This window comes from Rhamphochromis longiceps, linkage group LG7 (assembly GCF_057381845.1).
Source record: "Rhamphochromis longiceps isolate RC_006_pf linkage group LG7, R_longiceps_female_GT1.1, whole genome shotgun sequence".
Classification (NCBI taxonomy): domain Eukaryota; kingdom Metazoa; phylum Chordata; class Actinopteri; order Cichliformes; family Cichlidae; genus Rhamphochromis; species Rhamphochromis longiceps.
In genome coordinates this window covers 55,860,894-55,879,549 of record NC_140563.1, presented here as the reverse complement: position 1 = coordinate 55,879,549, position 18,656 = coordinate 55,860,894, and the positions used below count along the sequence as shown (strand labels likewise).

Here is an 18,656-nt window from a genome sequence, read left to right as displayed (position 1 = left end):
CGCAGGAGGCACTCATGGACTCGCGCTGTATCACCGTCTGCGTTCTTTATTTATACAAGCTTGTATCTGTGTGTGTGTGTGTGTGTGTGTGTGTGTGTGTGTGTGTGTGTGTGTGTGTGTGTACAAAGATAACAGAGTTATTCTAAGAACTCAGAGCTGAGGTTCCCCTTTTCTAAGTCTGCATGTTCTTACAGAAAGAGGAAGCTGTTAGTTGTTTATCACACAAGAGTTCATGTCAAAAGTACGGTGGCCCTGAAGTGCAAATCACACCAACAAATTGCTAAACACAACAACAAAATTGAGAGGCCCTGAAGTGCAAATCAGTTTTGTTTTTGTGCTTCTCAATTTTGTTTTTGTGATTCTCAGTTTTGTTTTTGTGCTTCTCAATTTTGTTTTTGTGATTCTCAGTTTTGTTTTTGTGCTTCTCAATTTTGTTTTTGTGATTCTCCATTTGTTTTTTTGTTTCTCGATTTTGTTGTTGTGTTTAGCAATTTGTTGGTGTGATTTGCACTTCAGGGCCACCGTACAAAAGTCACGTAGACATTTGCTTAATGATCAATAAAAGAACACATTTCATGAAGCTGATCACACTATGTACAATTTTCTCCTAACATTCCCTCCTGAAGATCAGAAAATGAAATGTACATATTATCAGTAAGTAACTACTTGTCTTTCACATTTTCAGTTACTACATCATTAGTTGCACTTCATCTTCATCTACCAAATAGAAAAAGAACTCTTCATAATCTTCATCGGTTTGTGGTACATCTGCATATGCTGTGAGTGATAAACTTATCATCTGTGAAATTACAGCTTTTAAACAAGGAATAACACAAGTATAGAAAAGCAAAATAAAACCAGGGAAACTCCAATGCCGATCAACAGTCTCTTTAGAATCTGAAGCCATTTTTGAAGAATGTACATTATCTGGCATGTAAGTGCAGCATGTGGTGTTGAATAAGACGCACAATCCTCCTTTCTCAGGTTAATGTTCATGCTACACGATGTTGCATTACAGCAATTCTGAGAGCGTCTATTTCTTGGTTTTGTCCCTCGTTGACCTTTCAGGATGCATTGAGGAACAAGCTGAATCTATAGTCCAGTGTCTCAATTCCGAGAGCATGTTTTCCAACTCCTGCCCATGGGAAGAGTGAGTTGAGGGCCTTTTGTCCAATTGTCCAGAGTTTGAATTCTTCAGGTACAGTCGGTTCCCCAGATTGAGTCATGTGGTCTGACTGTTGAAGTTGAGCGTTTCTTCTTGGATGAGGATGGTGATGTTGATGTGCACTTTACACAAGTCATTCTGAAGATGTGGTCAGAGATCAGAATTGGTGCACATGTTCCAGGGTGTTTCCCATATATGGTTGGTTGTACTGATGTGCTCAGCATGTGCGAGCAGACGTAACAGTCTTTCTCTGTTCTGTTAAATACGTATCTGTATCAGGCATTTTTCATCCAAGGATGGATTCAATTCAATTCAATTCAATTTTATTCATATAGCGCCAAATCACAACATAAGTCGCCTCAAGGCGCTTCATAGATACAGAGAAAAACCCAACAATCATATGACCCCCTATGAGCAAGCACTTTGGCGACAGTGGGAAGGAAAAACTCCCTTTTAACAGGAAGAAATTATTGTCCAAACACACAGTATTGTAAAAAATATTTCCAGTCATCAACTTCATTTCTGTTCAGTTCTGTTTTAACAATTCAGTTCAATTCAATTTTATTTATACCATGGCAAATCACAACAGCATCGTCTCAAAGCACTTTATATTGCAACCTAGACCAAACAATAATACATAAAGAAAAAAAAACCCAACAATCATATGACACCCTATGAGCAAGCACTTTGGTAACAGCGGGAAGGAAAAACTTTAACAGGAAGAAACCTCCGGCAGAACCAGGCTCAGGGAGGGGCGGCCATCTGCTGCGACCGGTTGGGGTGAGAGAAGGAAGACAGGATAAAAGACATGCTGTGGAAGAGAGACAGAGGTTAATAACAGATATGATTCAATGCAGAGAGGTCTGTTAACACATAGTGAGTGAGAAAGGTGACTGGAAAGGAAAAACTCAATGCATCATGGGAATCCCCCGGCAGCCTATGTCTATTGCAGCATAACTAAGGGAGGATTCAGGGTCACCTGGTCCAGCCCTAACTATATGTTTTAGCAAAAAGGAAAGTTTTAAGCCTAATCTTAAAAGTAGAGATAGTGTCTGTCTCCTGAATCCAAACTGGAAGCTGGTTCCACAGAAGAGGGGCCTGAAAACTGAAGGCTCTCCCTCCCATTCTACCTTTAAATACTGTATGAACAACAAGTAGGCCTGCAGAGCGAGAGCGAAGTGCTCTAATAGGGTGATATGGTACTACAAGGTCATTAAGATAAGATGGGGCCTGATTATTTAAGACCTTGTATGTGAGGAGCAGGATTTTGAATTCAATTCTGGATTTAACAGGAAGCCAATGAAGGGAAGCCAAAACAGGAGAAATATGCTCTCTCTTTCTAGTCCCTGTCAGTACTCTTGCTGCAGCATTTTGGATTAGCTGAAGGCTTTTCAGCGAGTTTTGTGGACATATTGATAATAATGAATTACAGTAGTCCAGCCTGGAAGTAATAAATGCATGAACTAGTTTTTCAGCGTCACTCTGAGACAGGATATTTCTAATTTTAGAGATGTTGCGCAAATGGAAGAACGCAGTCTTACATATTTGTTTAATATGTGCATTGAAGGACATGTCCTGGTCAAAAATGACTCCAAGGTTCCTCACAGCGTTACTGGAGGCCAAGGTAATGCCATCCAGAGTAAGAATCTGGTTAGATACCATATTTCTAGGCTTTTCAGGGCCCAGTACAATAACCTCAGTTTTTTCTGAATTAAGAAGCAGAAAGTTAGCGGCCATCCAGGTCTTTATGTCTTTAACACATTCCTGCAGTTTAACTAATTGGGGTGTGTTATCTGGCTTCATGGACAGATAGAGCTGGGTGTCATCTGCATAGCAGTGAAAATGTATGCTATGTCTTCTAATGATACTGCCTAAGGGAAGCATGTATAATGTAAACAGAATTGGTCCTAGCACTGAACCCTGTGGAACTCCATAATTAACCTCAGTGTGTGAAGAGGACTCTCCATTTACATGAACAAATTGGAGTCTATTAGATAGATATGATACAAACCACTGCAGTGCAGTACCTGTAATACCTAGAGCATGTTCTAATCGCTCTAATAGGATATTATGGTCGACAGTATCGAATGCTGCACTAAGGTCTAGCAGGACAAGCACAGAGATGAGTCCACTGTCAGAGGCCATAAGAAAATCATTTGTAACCTTCACTAAAGCTGTTTCTGTGCTATGATGAGCTCTGAAACCTGACTGAAACTCTTCAAATAAACCATTCCTCTGCAGATGATCTGTTAGCTGGTTGACAACTACTCTTTCAAGGATTTTTGATATGAAAGGAAGGTTGGAGATTGGCCTATAATTAGCTAAGACTTCTGGGTCTAGAGATGGCTTTTTGAGTAAAGGTTTAACTACAGCTAGCTTGAAGGCCTGTGGTACATAGCCGATCATTAGAGATAGGTTGGATGTGGTCTTGTGTCATGTCCGGTAGATGTGAGTTGTCATGTCTCTTATCTCGGCTCGTGTATGGGATTCTGCCGTCTTCCAGGTCGGATAGTCTGATGAATAGAGCCGTTGCCAGTAGTAAGACACCAGTCATCACCTGAGAAGACTTATTGCTTGAGGTTGGCCACACCCAAATGTATCAGTGAGCCTAAAGTTGGTCAGTGGCTGGAGAGAATGAGAGTGCGAGCTGAGCTCAATCAGCACTCCTCCCTCGCCACTGGACTCACTGACACCTGGTGAAACACCCCTTTACACTTCTGTGAATCTCTGGTGGTCTGGGCTTCAAGCTCTACTTTCTTGCAGTGGCTCTGATGAATCCAAGATGGTCTCTCTGCTATTTTACAGGCTGTGGGTGTGGTCAATAACACTTGGTATGGGCCCTCCCAGGGTGGCTGTGGCTACAATGTAGCTTGCCATCACCAGTGTGTGAATGTGTGTGTGAATGGGTGGATGACTGGTTGTGTAAAGCGTTTTGGGGTCCTTAGGGACTAGAAAAGCGCTATACAAATACAGGCCATTTACCAAACCATATTAATGATGATAGGAAGGCCCCAACCCCGCCTTCCTAATGTGGGAGCCAACCAATAGGACCACTCCCTCCATAACTGCGACCAGTAAGGGCACGATCATCACCACCTAACAAGGTACCAGTGGTATGAAACACACACTTGTTGTATTCCACTTGTATGCACAATCATAGTGGGTCACAGGCTGAACTGATATCCACAGGTAGTACGTGGCAGTCGGGTGAACAGGTCGCCGGTGGCAGGAAACTAAGTCAGTGCGTCAGAGGGGGGAAAGCCGAGAGTCAGTTTGTTAGGATGGGGGACAGTGCGTTTGGAGGATGGGTGCAAGACTGAGTGTCCCGGAGCAAAATTCAGTGTTTGGATTGTTTTCTGGGTCTCCCATCCTCCTCTTCATCATTCTCTTACACTCTTGGCTCCATCATCATCACTGTCGTTGTCGTCAGTGTCAGTGTGATTGGCGTCACTGTCAGGACCACTCTCAGGGACACTTTCGTTGTCACTCTCATCCTCCTCATCATCCCAGTACCACCTCATTTCTTCAGCAATGGGATCTTCTGCTTGCTGGGCCGGGTGTATTTCAATTTCTCCTGCTGGGATTTCTTCTCTGTTATTGACCCAGGGTCCTTCAACTTGAGGTGGATTTATTTCTGTGCCTGTCTTGAATTCTTCAGGTACAGTCGGTTCCCCAGATTGAGTCATGTGGTCTGACTGTTGAAGTTGAGCATTTCTTCTTGGATGAGGATGGTGATGTTGATGTGCACTTTACACAAGTCATTCTGAAGATGTGGTCAGAGATCAGAATTGGTGCACATGTTCCAGGGTGTTTCCCATATATGGTTGTTTGTACCGATGTGCTCGGCATGTGCGAGCAGACGTAACAGTCTTTCTCTGTGGTTCTGTTAAACACGTATCTGTATCAGGCATTTTTCATCCAAGGATGGATGTGGTCTTGTGTCACGTCCGGTAGATGTGAGTTGTCATGTCTCTTATCTCGGCTCGTGTATGGGATTCTGCCGTCTTCCAGGTCGGATAGTCTGATGAATAGAGCCGTTGCCAGTAGTAAGACGCCAGTCATCACCTGAGAACACTTCATGCTTGAGGTTGGCCACACCCAAATGTATCAGTGAGCCTAAAGTTGGTCAGTGGCTGGAGAGAATGAGAGTGCGAGCTGAGCTCAATCAGCACTCCTCCCTCGCCACTGGACTCACTGACACCTGGTGAAACACCCCTTTACACTTCTGTGAATCTCTGGTGGTCTGGGCTTCAAGCTCTACTTTCTTGCAGTGGCTCTGATGAATCCAAGATGGTCTCTCTGCTATTTTACAGGCTGTGGGTGTGGTCAATAACACTTGGTATGGGCCCTCCCAGGGTGGCTGTGGCTACAATGTAGCTTGCCATCACCAGTGTGTGAATGTGTGTGTGAATGGGTGGATGACTGGTTGTGTAAAGCGCTTTGGGGTCATTAGGGACTAGAAAAGCGCTATACAAATACAGGCCATTTACCAAACCATATTAATGATGATAGGAAGGCCCCAACCCCGCCTTCCTAATGTGGGAGCCAACCAATAGGACCACTCACTCCATAACTGCGACCAGTAAGGGCACGATCATCACCACCTAACAAGGTACCAGTGGTATGAAACACACACTTGTTGTATTCCTTTTTTTTTTTGTTTATTTTATTTTCACTTAATGAATACGGGACAGACTTGACTGGGGGAAAGAAGGGGAGAAAGAAAGAGGGAAAGAGAAACAGCTGAGAAGAGGGACGGGGGAGAAGGGCAAAAGACAAAAACCAACAGAACGGGCAGAGAAAAAAAATGCATATATCAATCACCTGGATCACCTGCTGAGAAAGAAAAAAGAAAGCAAGCAGAAGAGAACAAGAGTAATAGAATAAACAACATCACAATGATATATGGGAATATGACAGTAAATACTAAATGTTAAACATTATTGTGCAGCACATAAGATCAACAGAACACAGTGTGCTTTGAGGTAGGAGCCAAAAAGGGTGTAGTTTGTGGGTGTGATCACCCGTGTGTACACCTGTGAGCATGGATGCGCTTGTTTTTTGTGTTTTTAAAAGGTTCCTTCATGTAATAATCTGCTAGAGGGTGTGGGGGGGCCACAGCCCCGTCCTCCAGGGCGTGAAGCAGGTGTGGAGGAGATCAAAACTCCAGACATCCAGAGGCCCCCAGAACACAAGAGACCAAGGAAGACCAACAGAGGGGCAGCTGCGCCACTGTCCCGGAAAGAGCTGAGGAGAGTCCCAGATGAGGGCTCACTCAGCAGCCGCGGAGCAGAAGCCAGGGGGAGTTGCAGTGACGCGCCCGTGAGCTCCGCCGGCAGTCAGCTGCACCTGAGTGACCGAGCCCCAGGCCGAGAGGCCGGGGGCACCCCACCTCCGAAGTGGCCCGAGCGAGCCCCAGGCCCCAGGCCCCGATAAGCGGCCGCCAAGGAGTGAGCCGGTGTGTACCTGGACGCCCATCCCCGGACACAAAGAACCACCAACGCACCGATGTCTGAGGGGGTCCGCCACTGGCAGGGGAAGTGGTGGTAGGGGGAGATAGGCCTCCAAACCTTGGAGGGCCTGAGATGTCCCCAGAGAGGTGGCGCCTGACACCCAACCTGACATATAGACACAGACATACAGGCACACACAGATACAAACATCCATTCCCCCCCTCATGCTCTCATATGCACTTACTCCACACTCAACCAACGTGGAGACAGACATAAAGAGACGTTGTACACACGATCACACTCCCCAAGCGTACTCTACAAACCGGGTCTAGGTGCCCCCGCCCCTGGAGGGGGGAACTGCACCCAGACCCAGGTGGTGTTTCCCTTTTCCCTGCGGTGGGGGGAGGCAGATCGCCCCGACTCCGCAGCAGCAGGAAGGCTCCACACTCCAGACCGCAGTCGGACGGCCAACTCCTCCTCCTAGTCCTAGCCCCCCTGCTCCAGCAGGTCGCAGAGAACGGGGGTGAGAGAAGACTCCGAACCTCCCTCCACCCGCTCATTGTAATGTTGATGCATGTGTGTTCTAAGGTGCATTTAAAACCCAGGAGGGCTTGGAGCTACCTGCCAGAGAGCAGCAGGTAAGCGCATGGTCCCTCCTGCTAGCCCTCAATGTCTACGTGTATTTAAAATTGAGAGGTGGGCAACGATGCCAGGGGTGGGGTGTACACCCTGATGGTACTTTGGACTCCGTGTATCGTGCCCACCCCCAAGATCCTATATGTATGTGTAATGAGAGTGTGAGTAATGTGAATGTCTAAGTTGTGGGATAAAATTGAGGCAGAGGCAGCCAGAAGGGGACAGAGGGGGGGGTAGCCTCCTCTGCACCCTGGTGACATACCCCTACTCCAAGGCCCTGCATGTGTGGGTGGTTGTGGTGGAGCGGGAAGAGGGAGGCAGCTGGAGATGGGGAGGGAAGGAAGGGAGGGGCAAGTGACCCCTCCCTGGGGCCAGCTCCCCCGCTGACCCCAGTAGGCACCCCCATACTCCGCGACCCGCCAGGGAAAGGGGGCCCAGGCCCATCCAGACCGGGCCCAGTGCAGCAGCGCCGCCCGGCCCCACAGAGCCCGGGACAGTCCACCCAACCCCACCACAGAGAAAACTGCACCCACCCCACCATCCACTCATCTTCCAGACTACATAAGACAATAAACACCCAGGCTGAGATCTTCCTCCACCTCTCCTGTATCTCCCCCTCCTGCAGAGGGAGCTCCTGAGGAGAGGAAAGCTCCTGCAAGATGTGACAATCTCCCCCACCAGTTGAAGAGCCCCCCAGGTGGCTCGACGCACCGGCGGCACCCTGCTCCAGGGCTGGGCCCCCATGCACCCACCCGCCCACAACCCCGGCAACACACCAACCAGGACCCATGCCCCCGAGGCCCGGTCCGGGTCCCAGCCCAGAGACGGAGCGCCCCCAGAACCTCACGCCCATCCCGGACCCACCCAGGGGCAGCCAGGCTACCAGGTCAGTAACCCACGTCCGTCAGCACAGACCCTCCCCTAGCCCCACTGCACGCAGCCGCGAGGAAACAGTCACCGGAGAGCCAACAGAGCCCCTAACCGGACATGACCGCTACCCCGGGTTGAGCCCCCCAAGGAAGATGCCTCCGGGGAACCCCCCGACGCCCTAAGCCTGTCCCTACCCCCACACCAATCACAACAGTGAAGGCGGGACCAAACTATGACCCCCCACCCCCACTAGGTGATGGAGCTGATCAAAGGAGCCCAGAGCAATTGATCTGATGTGGTGGCAGAGGCTGTATCAAGACTAATGTAATCTAATAGATCATTTCTATATTGGTTAGAATTAAGATTATTTTTATTTTTCCAGTTCATGAGGACTGTTTTCTTGGCTATGCATAGGGCAGTGAAAACCATATGGGCGATATTCTTTTCTGAAGTGACATTATCTAAGCTGCCCAACAAACACACTAAGGGGGAAGTTGGAATGTTACATTTCAGACACTTCGATAAGTCTTCACATATCTCGCGCCAAAACTTCTGAACTGGTGGACAGAACCAAAGAGCGTGGATGTAATTGTCCGGTGAATTGGTTTGGCAGTGTGAGCAGTTGTTGGTAGACGTAAAGCCCATCTTGAACATCCGATGACCTGTATAGTGCACTCTATGTAATATTTTGTATTGAATTAATTGAAGACTGGGATTTCTAATTAGATGAAAGGTACCAGTGGTATGAAACACACACTTGTTGTATTCCACTTGTATGCACAATCATAGTGGGTCACAGGCTGAACAGATATCCACAGGTAGTACGTGGCAGTCAGGTGAACAGGTCGCCGGTGGCAGGAAACTAAGTCAGTGCGTCAGAGGAGGGAAAGCCGAGATTCAGTTTGTTAGGATGGGGGACAGTGCATTTGGAGGATGGGTGCAAGACTGAGTGTCCCGGAGCAAAATTCAGGGTTTGGATTGTTTTCTGGGTCTCTTCATCATTCTCTTACACTCTTGGCTCCATCATCATCACTGTCGTTGTCATCAGTGTCACTGTGATTGGTGTCACTGTGAGGACCACTCTCAGGGTCACTGTTGCTCTCAGCCTCCTCATCATCCCAGAACCACCTCATTTCTTCAGCTATGGGATCTTCTGCTTGCTGGGCCGGGTGTATTTCAATTTCTCCTGCTGGGATCTCTGCTCTGTTATTGACCCAGGGTCCTTCTACTTGAGGTGGATTTATTTCTGTGCCAGCTGCTGGAACAGCAGCCTCTTTCTCCTCTTCCTCATCAGCCTCTTCCTCATCCTTCTGAGGATTGTCCTCCTCAACATCATGTTGTTGCTGTTGATTAATAACTTGGCCCAGAACACGGAGAATTTCTTAAGTTAAGAGGCCGCGCAGCAGACCAATTTGAAGCCAGTGGACCATCGGGTGAATTGCTTCAAAATCTTCACTGTACTTGTACTCTGGATATTGTTCCATTTCATTTACTAAAAGATGTTATGACACTGTGGGTATGAGTTTGCTGTCTATTGTCCATAGCAGTCTTCAGTCTGGGTGTGTCCCTGCTGACTTTAAACATGCTGTGGTGGAACCTATTCTACAGCTCCAGACCTTTCTAGATAAAAATGGCATTAGTGAAGTATTTCAGTCTGGTTTTAAAGCCCACCACTGTACTGAAACTGCTTTTTAAAAAGGTTTTAATGACCTTTTCACTTTTGCTGACTTGGGAGATTCTGCCATTTTAATACTATTAGACCTCAGTGCTGCCTTTGATACCGTAGATCATAGGATTCTTATCTCTCGGCTTGAACACTGTCGGAGTCAAAGGGACTGCATTGGAGTGGTTTAAATCTTATCTGTCCAACCAAAGCTTTTCTGTTAGACTGGGGGATACATAATCCTCAAAAACCTCACTCGCTTGTGGGGTCCCCTAGGGGTCCATTCTTGGCCCAGTTCTCTTTTCAATTTATATACTCCCTATGGGTTCAGTTTTTTAAAAACATGGCATCTCATTTCATTGTTATGCAGACGACTCACAGATTTAGCTGCCACTGAAACGTACATCTTTGAATCCTCTGTGTCACGGTCTGGGTCAGTTTCTACCCAGTATTTTGAGTTTATTGTGTTTTGGTTTAATTTTGCATCAGGGTCTGTTTTCTTGTTCTCTTGTTGTGTTTATGATGATGATGATTATGATGTTTATTATTAGTTTCATGTTTCTGTTTAATTGTGTTTAGGATTTGTTCTTCGGTTGTGTCATTTTCTGTCTGTCTCTCAGTGTCAAGTCTGCGTCTTTGTGTGATGGTTTCTTGTTCCTGTTTTATTGTGAAGGTCTGCGTCTCATGTGAGTGTGTTCAGTTTTACCTCTTGTCTCGTCCCGTTGATTACTCCCAGCTGTGTCCCCCACCTGTGTGTAATCTCCCTGTGTTTCTCTGTGTGCATTTAAGTCGTGTCTTCTGTCTTTGTAGTTGCTGGTCCGTCTGTGCATCCACCATGTTTCATCCGTGTGTTCTCCCTGCTGTCCGTCGTCATTCTCCGCTGCTCATCCTCCTTCATGTTCATGTCCTGGTTTGTGTTCACTAGTTTAGTTGTTCTCAGTTTAGATAGCCTTCTGTTCCGTTTGCCGTTTGTCTATTTTTGTGTTCAATAAACCACCTCACCTTCGCGAGTGCCTGCGACAGCATAGAGGATCGCACTGGCCACAACAGACTCATAGAAAATCGTCAGAAAATGCTGAGGATTTTCTATGAGTCTGTTGTGGCCAGTGCGATCCTCTATGCTGTTGCATGCTGGGGGAGCATGCTGAGGGTCGCAGATGCCAACAGACTTAATAAACTGATCCGTAAGGCCAGCAATGTTGTGGGGATGGAGCTGGACTCCCTCAAGGTGGTGTCGGAGAGGCGGATGCTGTCCAAGATAAAGACAATGTTGGATAACACCTCCCACCCACTCCATGACATGTTGGTCAGTCACAGGAGCTCGTTCAGTGAGAGACTGAGATTACCGAAAAGCACCACTGAACGACACAGGAAATCATTCCTGCCTGTGGCCATCTCCCTGTACAACGCATCCACTTAACACACTGTTTGCTGCTACAGCTACACATGTTTCTTTTCCAAATATTTATTTATAAGTGACTTATGTATGTATGTATGTATATATGTATATATTGTACTATTCTTAGTTAGCGTATTGTCTGTCTTGTCTTAATGTTGGTTTAAAATGGAGCACTGTAACAAAAAATAATTTCCCCCAGGGATCAATAAAGTATTCTGATTCTGATTCTGATGATTCTGATTGGATCCTCATTTATTATTTTATATGGCTCATCTCACTCGCCATGACACTCTGAAGGGTTTGCTAGATGTCCAGGAGCAAAATTCAGAGTTTGAGTTGTTTTCTAGGTGCCCCATCTTCTTCTTCGTCATCATCCTCCTCCCTTGGTCTCCTCCTTGAACCTCCTGGTACTGGGCTGGGGGGCAGTGGCACAGGGGCATCCTGAACATTGTCTCTGCCATCATCATCGTCATTCTCATCAGTGTCATTGTTATCATTGTTGTTGTTATCAGTGTCACTGTGGTCGCTGTCACTGTCAGGACCACTCTCAGGGTCACTTTCATTGTCGCTGTCATCCTCCTCATCATCCCAGAACCACCTCATTTCTTCAGGAATGGGATCTTCTGCTTGCTGGGCCGGGTGTATTTCAATTTCTCCTGCTGGGATTTCTTCTCTGTTATTGACCCAGGGTCCTTCAACTTGAGGTGGATTTATTTCTATCCCCGCTACTGGAACATCAGCCTGTTCCTCCTCTTTGTTATCAGCCTCTTGATCATTGTCCTGAACTCTGTCCTCCTCCTCATCATTTTGTTGCACTTGATGAATAACTTGGCCCAGAACACGGAGGTTTTCCTCAGTTAAGAGGCCGCTCAACACATCGTATTCAAGCCAGCGGACCATCGGCCGAATCGCTTCAAAATCCGGACGCTGTTGCAGTTCCAAAACCAGTTCATCGACTGGTACCCCTACAACAACAAACAGAGAAATATATTATTGTTATCATTCATATGATGAGAAAACTGTCCACAAATTCCAATTTATGCAAAATAACTACTTAGGGAACATACAAACATACGTCCACTACACTTATTACAGTGTGATTGCTCCTTCAAATAAAAAAGGCTTCATTCGATGAGCAGCAACGTGTAAATGTCCTCATGTCAGTTTTCCTCAGCCCTCACTCACTGTTGTAATGCACTATTAAATTCAATTATTAGGATTTTGTTATAATTAACTCATTCACTGCCATTGACGTCTATAGCCGTCAATTGCAGTGAATGAGTCAATGGGTTTAACTCATTCACTGCCAATGGCTGGCAGTGAATGAGTTAAGTGCAAAGTCTAAATCATTTTTATAAAGAGACATGTGTATTCCCAGTGCACCAGGAAATACACAGTAGGGGAGACCGGGGATAGTTGTAACGTGGGTCAGTTGTAACACTTTCAATTTCTCCAATCAGGGCTAAGTTTCAAATGATGTGACTCATCCTGTGCATGCCCAATTCAGTTCTGCTATCACATGTGAAAAATCAGCACATTTCGTCAAACACACGCCTGACACTTGGGAGCCGCCGCTGCCTTCCGCGCGGCCGGCCCCCTGAACTGCTCCGTGGTCTCCTTCGTCGCCACCGCTGCCTTCCGCGTGGTCGGCCCCCGGATCGCCGTTGCCACCCGCACGGCCGGCCCCCTGAACTGTTTCCACGCCGTCGCCTTCCGCACGGCCGGCCCCCTGAACTGTTTCCGCCCCGTCGCCTTCCGCACGGCCGGCCCCCTGAACTGTTTCCACGTCACCGCCGTCGAGGTCGGCCCCCTGAACCGTTTCCGTGTCGCCGCCGTTGCCGTCCGCACGGACGGCCCCCTGATCACATGAACTATGGCTTTCTGGACCGTCACCCCCCGGGCCGGCCCCCTGATCACATGGACTATGACTTTCTGGACCGTCACCCTCCGGGTCGGCCCCCTGAGGAGTCATGTTCCCTGCGCTCCTGTGATTTTGATGGACATTTTGTTTGTTTTTTTGGCCTTGTTTCTGGCCCTCCGTCCTGGACCCCCACCGGCCGCCCTTGGTGGGTTGTTTTTGGTTTTGTTTTTCGAGGTTTTAGGGCGTCTGGAATCCGCCCTTAAGGGGGGGGCTCTGTCACAGGCTGGGTCTCCGACCCAGCACTCTGAGTTTTCTTTGTATTTTTTGATATGTTATTAGTTTGTGTTATTTCCTATTTGCCTTTAGTTTAGGCAGTTATTGTTCCTGGGTTTTCTATGTTTTGGGGTTTTCTATTTATTTCATCACGTATTAGGTCTGTTAAGTTGTGTTGTCATTTCCTGTTTTATTCTGACAATGTCATGTGTTCTTTGTTCATTGTATTTAGCTTTCCTCTCCTGGTCCTGTCATTAGGTTTATGTCTGTCAGCTGTTTTCCCCCATGTGTCGCCACTTCCCCTGATCACCTCATGTCTGTATTTAAGCCTTTTGTTTTCTTCATGCCATTGTCAGTTCGTCTGTTTATCTCACCAGAGTTACAGTCATAGTCTTAGCCTGTTTATTTTCCACCTCAGTCATAGTTATAGTTTTTGGTCTTAGTACCTTTAGTGTTTTGTTTCTTAGTGTTTTGCCTGTTTGCTTTGGTCTCTTGGTTCATTTCCTGCCGTCATCGCAATAAAGGTTCACTTTTCTGTTAATCATTACTATTCCTCGTCATCATCTGCTTTTGGGTCCTGTTTCCGCACACATCGGCGCACCCCGCCGTGACACAAATACCATGTGTTATTATAATGTGGTCAACGTATTTTCACTTTATTTGTCACAAAGTTCATCTGCTTTTCATGTTGGTGCATTTCCACATCTCATTGTTCAAGCAGCAGGTTTATCTTGAAAACATGCATTTTCCCCCCAAGGCTGGTAAGGCGTTAGAATATTCAACCGTTGCTTTGGTTTCAGACGTCAGTGATTGTGGCTAAATGCACTTTTTTTCCCCTTATTTTCTCAAAAACAGATTCACTAACTGTCAATTTGTTTTCTGTTTTACTATTAAAAAAATATTACAATACCATTTGCTTCCATTGGGCTGGAGAGGCATCTGGGTGACAGTGATCACAACTTTGTACAGTTTGTTAAAAATCTACTCTACTATGTAACAGTATCTGTGTGAGGTGACCTGCACCCCTAGTGTCTGCTCAGTAGCTGAGTATCTGTTGCGCAGAACTGCTTTGCTGCTGAGGGGTGGCTGGCTGGCTCTGGCTGGGCCGGCCTGGATCTGGGCCCTGGCTCTGGGCCTCCTGACTCTCCCCATGTGCACCCTCCACCACTGGAGTGACCTGGCTGCCCTCAGCTGCAGGTACAGGCCTCCATGCCAGAGTCGGGGCCTCTAGCTGGTGGCCCATGGGGTTGACCAGAGTGGCGAAGTTGATGAAATGGGCGACGGACTGGGGTGTCCCGCTTCCAGCAGGACCTACAGTCTCTGGGATGAGTTCTGCAGACCGGTTGTGCAGCACAGCGGAGCCACTGACTGTGTCAAAGGTGACCGTGAGGATGGAGTTGTCCAGTGTGAGGGGCCGGTCGCTGGCTGTCAGGTGGCCCACGGCGACAGGCTGCAGGCTGGTAAACTGGGCAGGGGCGTGGCTGGTGATGGGCGTGACTGTGATGTTGGCCAGTCCCACTGAGCTGTTGGGGAAGGAGGCTGATGGAGCACTGGGGTCGGTCAGAACCACCACCTGAAACGGCAACAATGAAATCAATTGCAACTTGATGATGAAAGCAGCTCATCTGGTGCCAAAGCACAACACTGTTGTTATAATCTAAGTTTGTAAGGAACAGCAACTGGCTGAGGCCGTGAGTCAAGCACAGCCAGCGATCCTGGCAGACCAGCTGACTGAACTGAATTTTATTGCATTCACATAGCACGAAATGACAACAACGGTCACTTCAAGGTGATTTATATTGTAAAGACTTTACAATAATGCAGAGAAAACCCCAACAATTAGACACCACCCAGTGATCAAGCACACGGTGACAGCGGGAAGGAAAAACTCCCTTTTAACAGGAAGGAACGTGTTGTTACTGATGCTGCCGCTCTCCCGGCCTCTTGGCTTTCCATACTGCACATGTTAGGAAAGTTCCAGAACAGAGGCCAAATATAAATTACTCCAGCTGGAAAAACAGCCTTATATTGACTCAAGAAATAATGTAGTAAACACATCTGAAAAATAAATAAATAAAATCAGAAACTATGTCTTATTTCACATTTTTAAATCAAACTATTTAAGCATCATGCCACTTTGTATAGTTATATTATTAAAATTGTTAAAGGTCTAATGTGTTTGAGCACATCTGTAATCACAAAGCCTTAGCTGTCAATTGTGGCTTCAAGCGTTGCACTGCATTTGTGTAATTTCATAACACTGTCTTAACAGTAGGAAAACAATTTGATATTATAAATGTAATCATTTTGTGGTTTGACTGTGTGTATTTTACACCTGCTTTACTCAACAGATCCACATTTTATCCTACAATTCCCAATGAAGTCATAACTACTAGGTCAACAATTACCAAAGTCAGCAATTTATTAGGTTATGTAACATTATAGCCCATTCAAAAAAACTTTATTAGACAACTGCCACAGTTATTTCATATCAAATAATCAACAAAACAAGTGCAAATCCAGATTTATTCAGCCTTTCATCGGCAATGTCGAGCCAGCCGCTGTGGGTGACTTAAGGGCTCTTCAGGGAGAAAAACTTCAGTCTGTGTTTTCCTTTTTAATCAGGCCGCCTGCCTTTATCCACTTATCGTGGTGTTCGGGGGGAAAGAAGTTGGACACGTTATTGTAGCAACAAAACAGAATCTTCTGGGGGAAATGTGCACACGTACCTGCTGGATGCTCTGTACAGCAGAGCTCATCTCAGTCTCATCACCGACAATGCCTTGATTCAGCAAAATCAACGTATTCATCGGACTCAGAGAGCTCCGGCTCAGCTGAGCTTCTCTGCTTCTTCTTGGGGTGTCGGGAAGGTCGACTGGGCCGCTTCTGACACATCCCGTCTTTTTCCATGGTCAGAGAGGGCTGCAGAAGGAAGTGAAACATCTTTAGAGTACAGAAAAATGCAGATTTTAAGGCAGCTGACACCACAGACATACTTAATCCAATATGGTTTCTTGTTGTTTGTCAGTGTTTCCATAGCTACACCTCCCTAAAACCACCTCACTTGTCAATAAGGTCAAAGGTCAAGGTCAAGGTCAAATCTATTTATGTAGCACATTTCAAACAGCCGATGCTGCACAAAGTCCTTAACAATATAAAAATGCCAATAAAAAGCAACAATGTAATACAATAATAACAATATAAAACAATAATAGGACAATAAAAGAATTAAAACAATAACTAAAACTATTTAAAATAAGACCAGAATGCTTGGGTCATAGTGTGTTAAAAGCCAGGGCATAAAATGTGTCTTTAGTAGTGATTTCAATTGCTCAAGTGTTTGTGCAGATCTAATATTTAGGGGGAGACTATTCCAGAGTCTGGGACCTGTCACAGAGAAGGCTCTATCACCACGAGATTGGAGACAAGTCCGTGGGATGGACAGCATTCATTTTGAGCTAGACCTCATGGTTTTTCCTGGAGCATAAACAGAGAGGAGCTCAGACAGGTAAGAAGGCGCTCGGGCATTAAGTGACTTAAAAAAAAAAAGTAAAAGTTTAAATTGGATCCTGTCAGAGACAGGAAGCCAGTGTAAAGAAGCTAAAACTAGGGTTATACGCTCTCTCCGTTTGATACCAGTTAGCAGGCGAGCAGCTGCATTTTGGACCATCTGAAGACAATGGATGGAGGCCTGGTCTAGACCAAATACAATGAATCGTTTTTGGTCTGTGGTGTCAGAAATCCAGAATTTTATTCTAACCTGCACAATGCTGATAGATGAATCATCCTTTGACAAATTTTCCTGAAGTTCATCAAACTCGTCGATTCTCACAGACACCACCTGTAGGCATATAGGAGAAGGACAGCATTTCAGGTCGAGTCTGCCTTTAGGGTGCTGTAATATGGGTTGTTTCCTCTCAGGTCTGACCCCACTCACCTCAGGATGTTTGCGTCGCAGGTGTCGGTTCATAGAAGCGCGAGTGGACACCTTTGTCCCGCAGAGGTGACACGACTGGGCCTCTACCTTTTCATGGGTCAGGTGGACGTGCTTCTGCAGCATGTACTCTGTCAGATATTTCTTATTGCATGTGGGACATGTCCACGTCTTACCCACTGCAGCAACAGAGAAGGAGAGGAGGTCAGCTCAACAGCATCACTTAGTATGAAGCCTCAAATTAAACTCTATCATATTCAATGTTGTGTGTAATGCACTCCAAACCATCTTTGCTTTGTGTTGTTGGATTTGTGATTTTTTGGGCCATATTGATGACCCTCTGGAGTGCCTTTCTGTGTGCTGTGGTGCAGCTGGAGAACCACACACCGATGCAATATGTCAGCACACTTTCAGTGGAGCAGCGGTAGAAGACGGTCAGCAGCTCCTTCTTCAGGTCCATTTTTCTGAGGATTCTCAGAAAGTGGAGACGCTGTTGGGCCTTCTTTAAGACCGCAGAGGTGTTAGAGCTCCATTGGAGGTCTGTGTCTATGTGCACACCCAGAAACTTGAATTTTAGGGCAAAATTAGGGCAAAGACAGTGTGGTGGGGCTAAACAGACAAAAAGAATTACAGCGACTGTGTTTGAACGTGTGCATGGAAAAATACAAACACACAAATTTGTGTAGAGAAAGATTTCTGACATTGCTTAAGACCTGTGTTTCTCTCTGTTGGTGGTCTCATCGTATCCTCACTATGCTGTTTCTTCCCTCCGTGTTCTAAGTAATTCCTGGTTCCTGGCTTACTTTGAGTTTTCCTATTTCTAGTTTTGAGTTGTTTTGCATTTATAGCAGTAATTTCCAACAATAAAGCTGCCACTTTCAGTTACATTTACCGTGTGAGTCTTGTGTTTGTGTCCTGAACAATGAATACTGAGAACAGAGACACACAGGTACAATCTGAGGGTACGACACAACACTGACACAAAGAAACACTGGGCTTAAATACACTGAGGAAGTCATCAAGGAATTAGAGACAGAAGGGGAACACAGCTGGGAGGAATGAGACCTAAGGAGACAGGGGAGCGAAACTAGAAACACAGTTAGTGGGTCAGGTTAATTAGTAACTCTAAATTTCCCACAGGTGTGAATGTGAGTGAGAATGGTTGTCTGTTCCTACGTGTTAGCCCTGCGACAGACTGGCGACCCCCTGAAAAAGGAAAAGCAGAAGAGAACGGATGGTCATTTATTTGTATATATTAGTTGTTCCTGTCTGATAATTGTGACTTGAAAATAATTGTGTGTTTTAAGTGGTTTCTAAATATATTTCATATATTTTCTCTGTTCCACTTCACTGTAGAAATATATTAAATGTTGATTATTTGATTGTAGAACTACATTCCCAT

General features: G+C 46.1%; 1 pseudogene; it reads right to left on the bottom strand.

Moving 5' to 3' along the window:
* Positions 1–14,356: 14,356 nt before the first annotated feature.
* On the bottom strand, positions 14,357–17,995 carry LOC146666407 (PR domain zinc finger protein 15-like; annotated as a pseudogene).
* Positions 17,996–18,656: the final 661 nt, after the last annotated feature.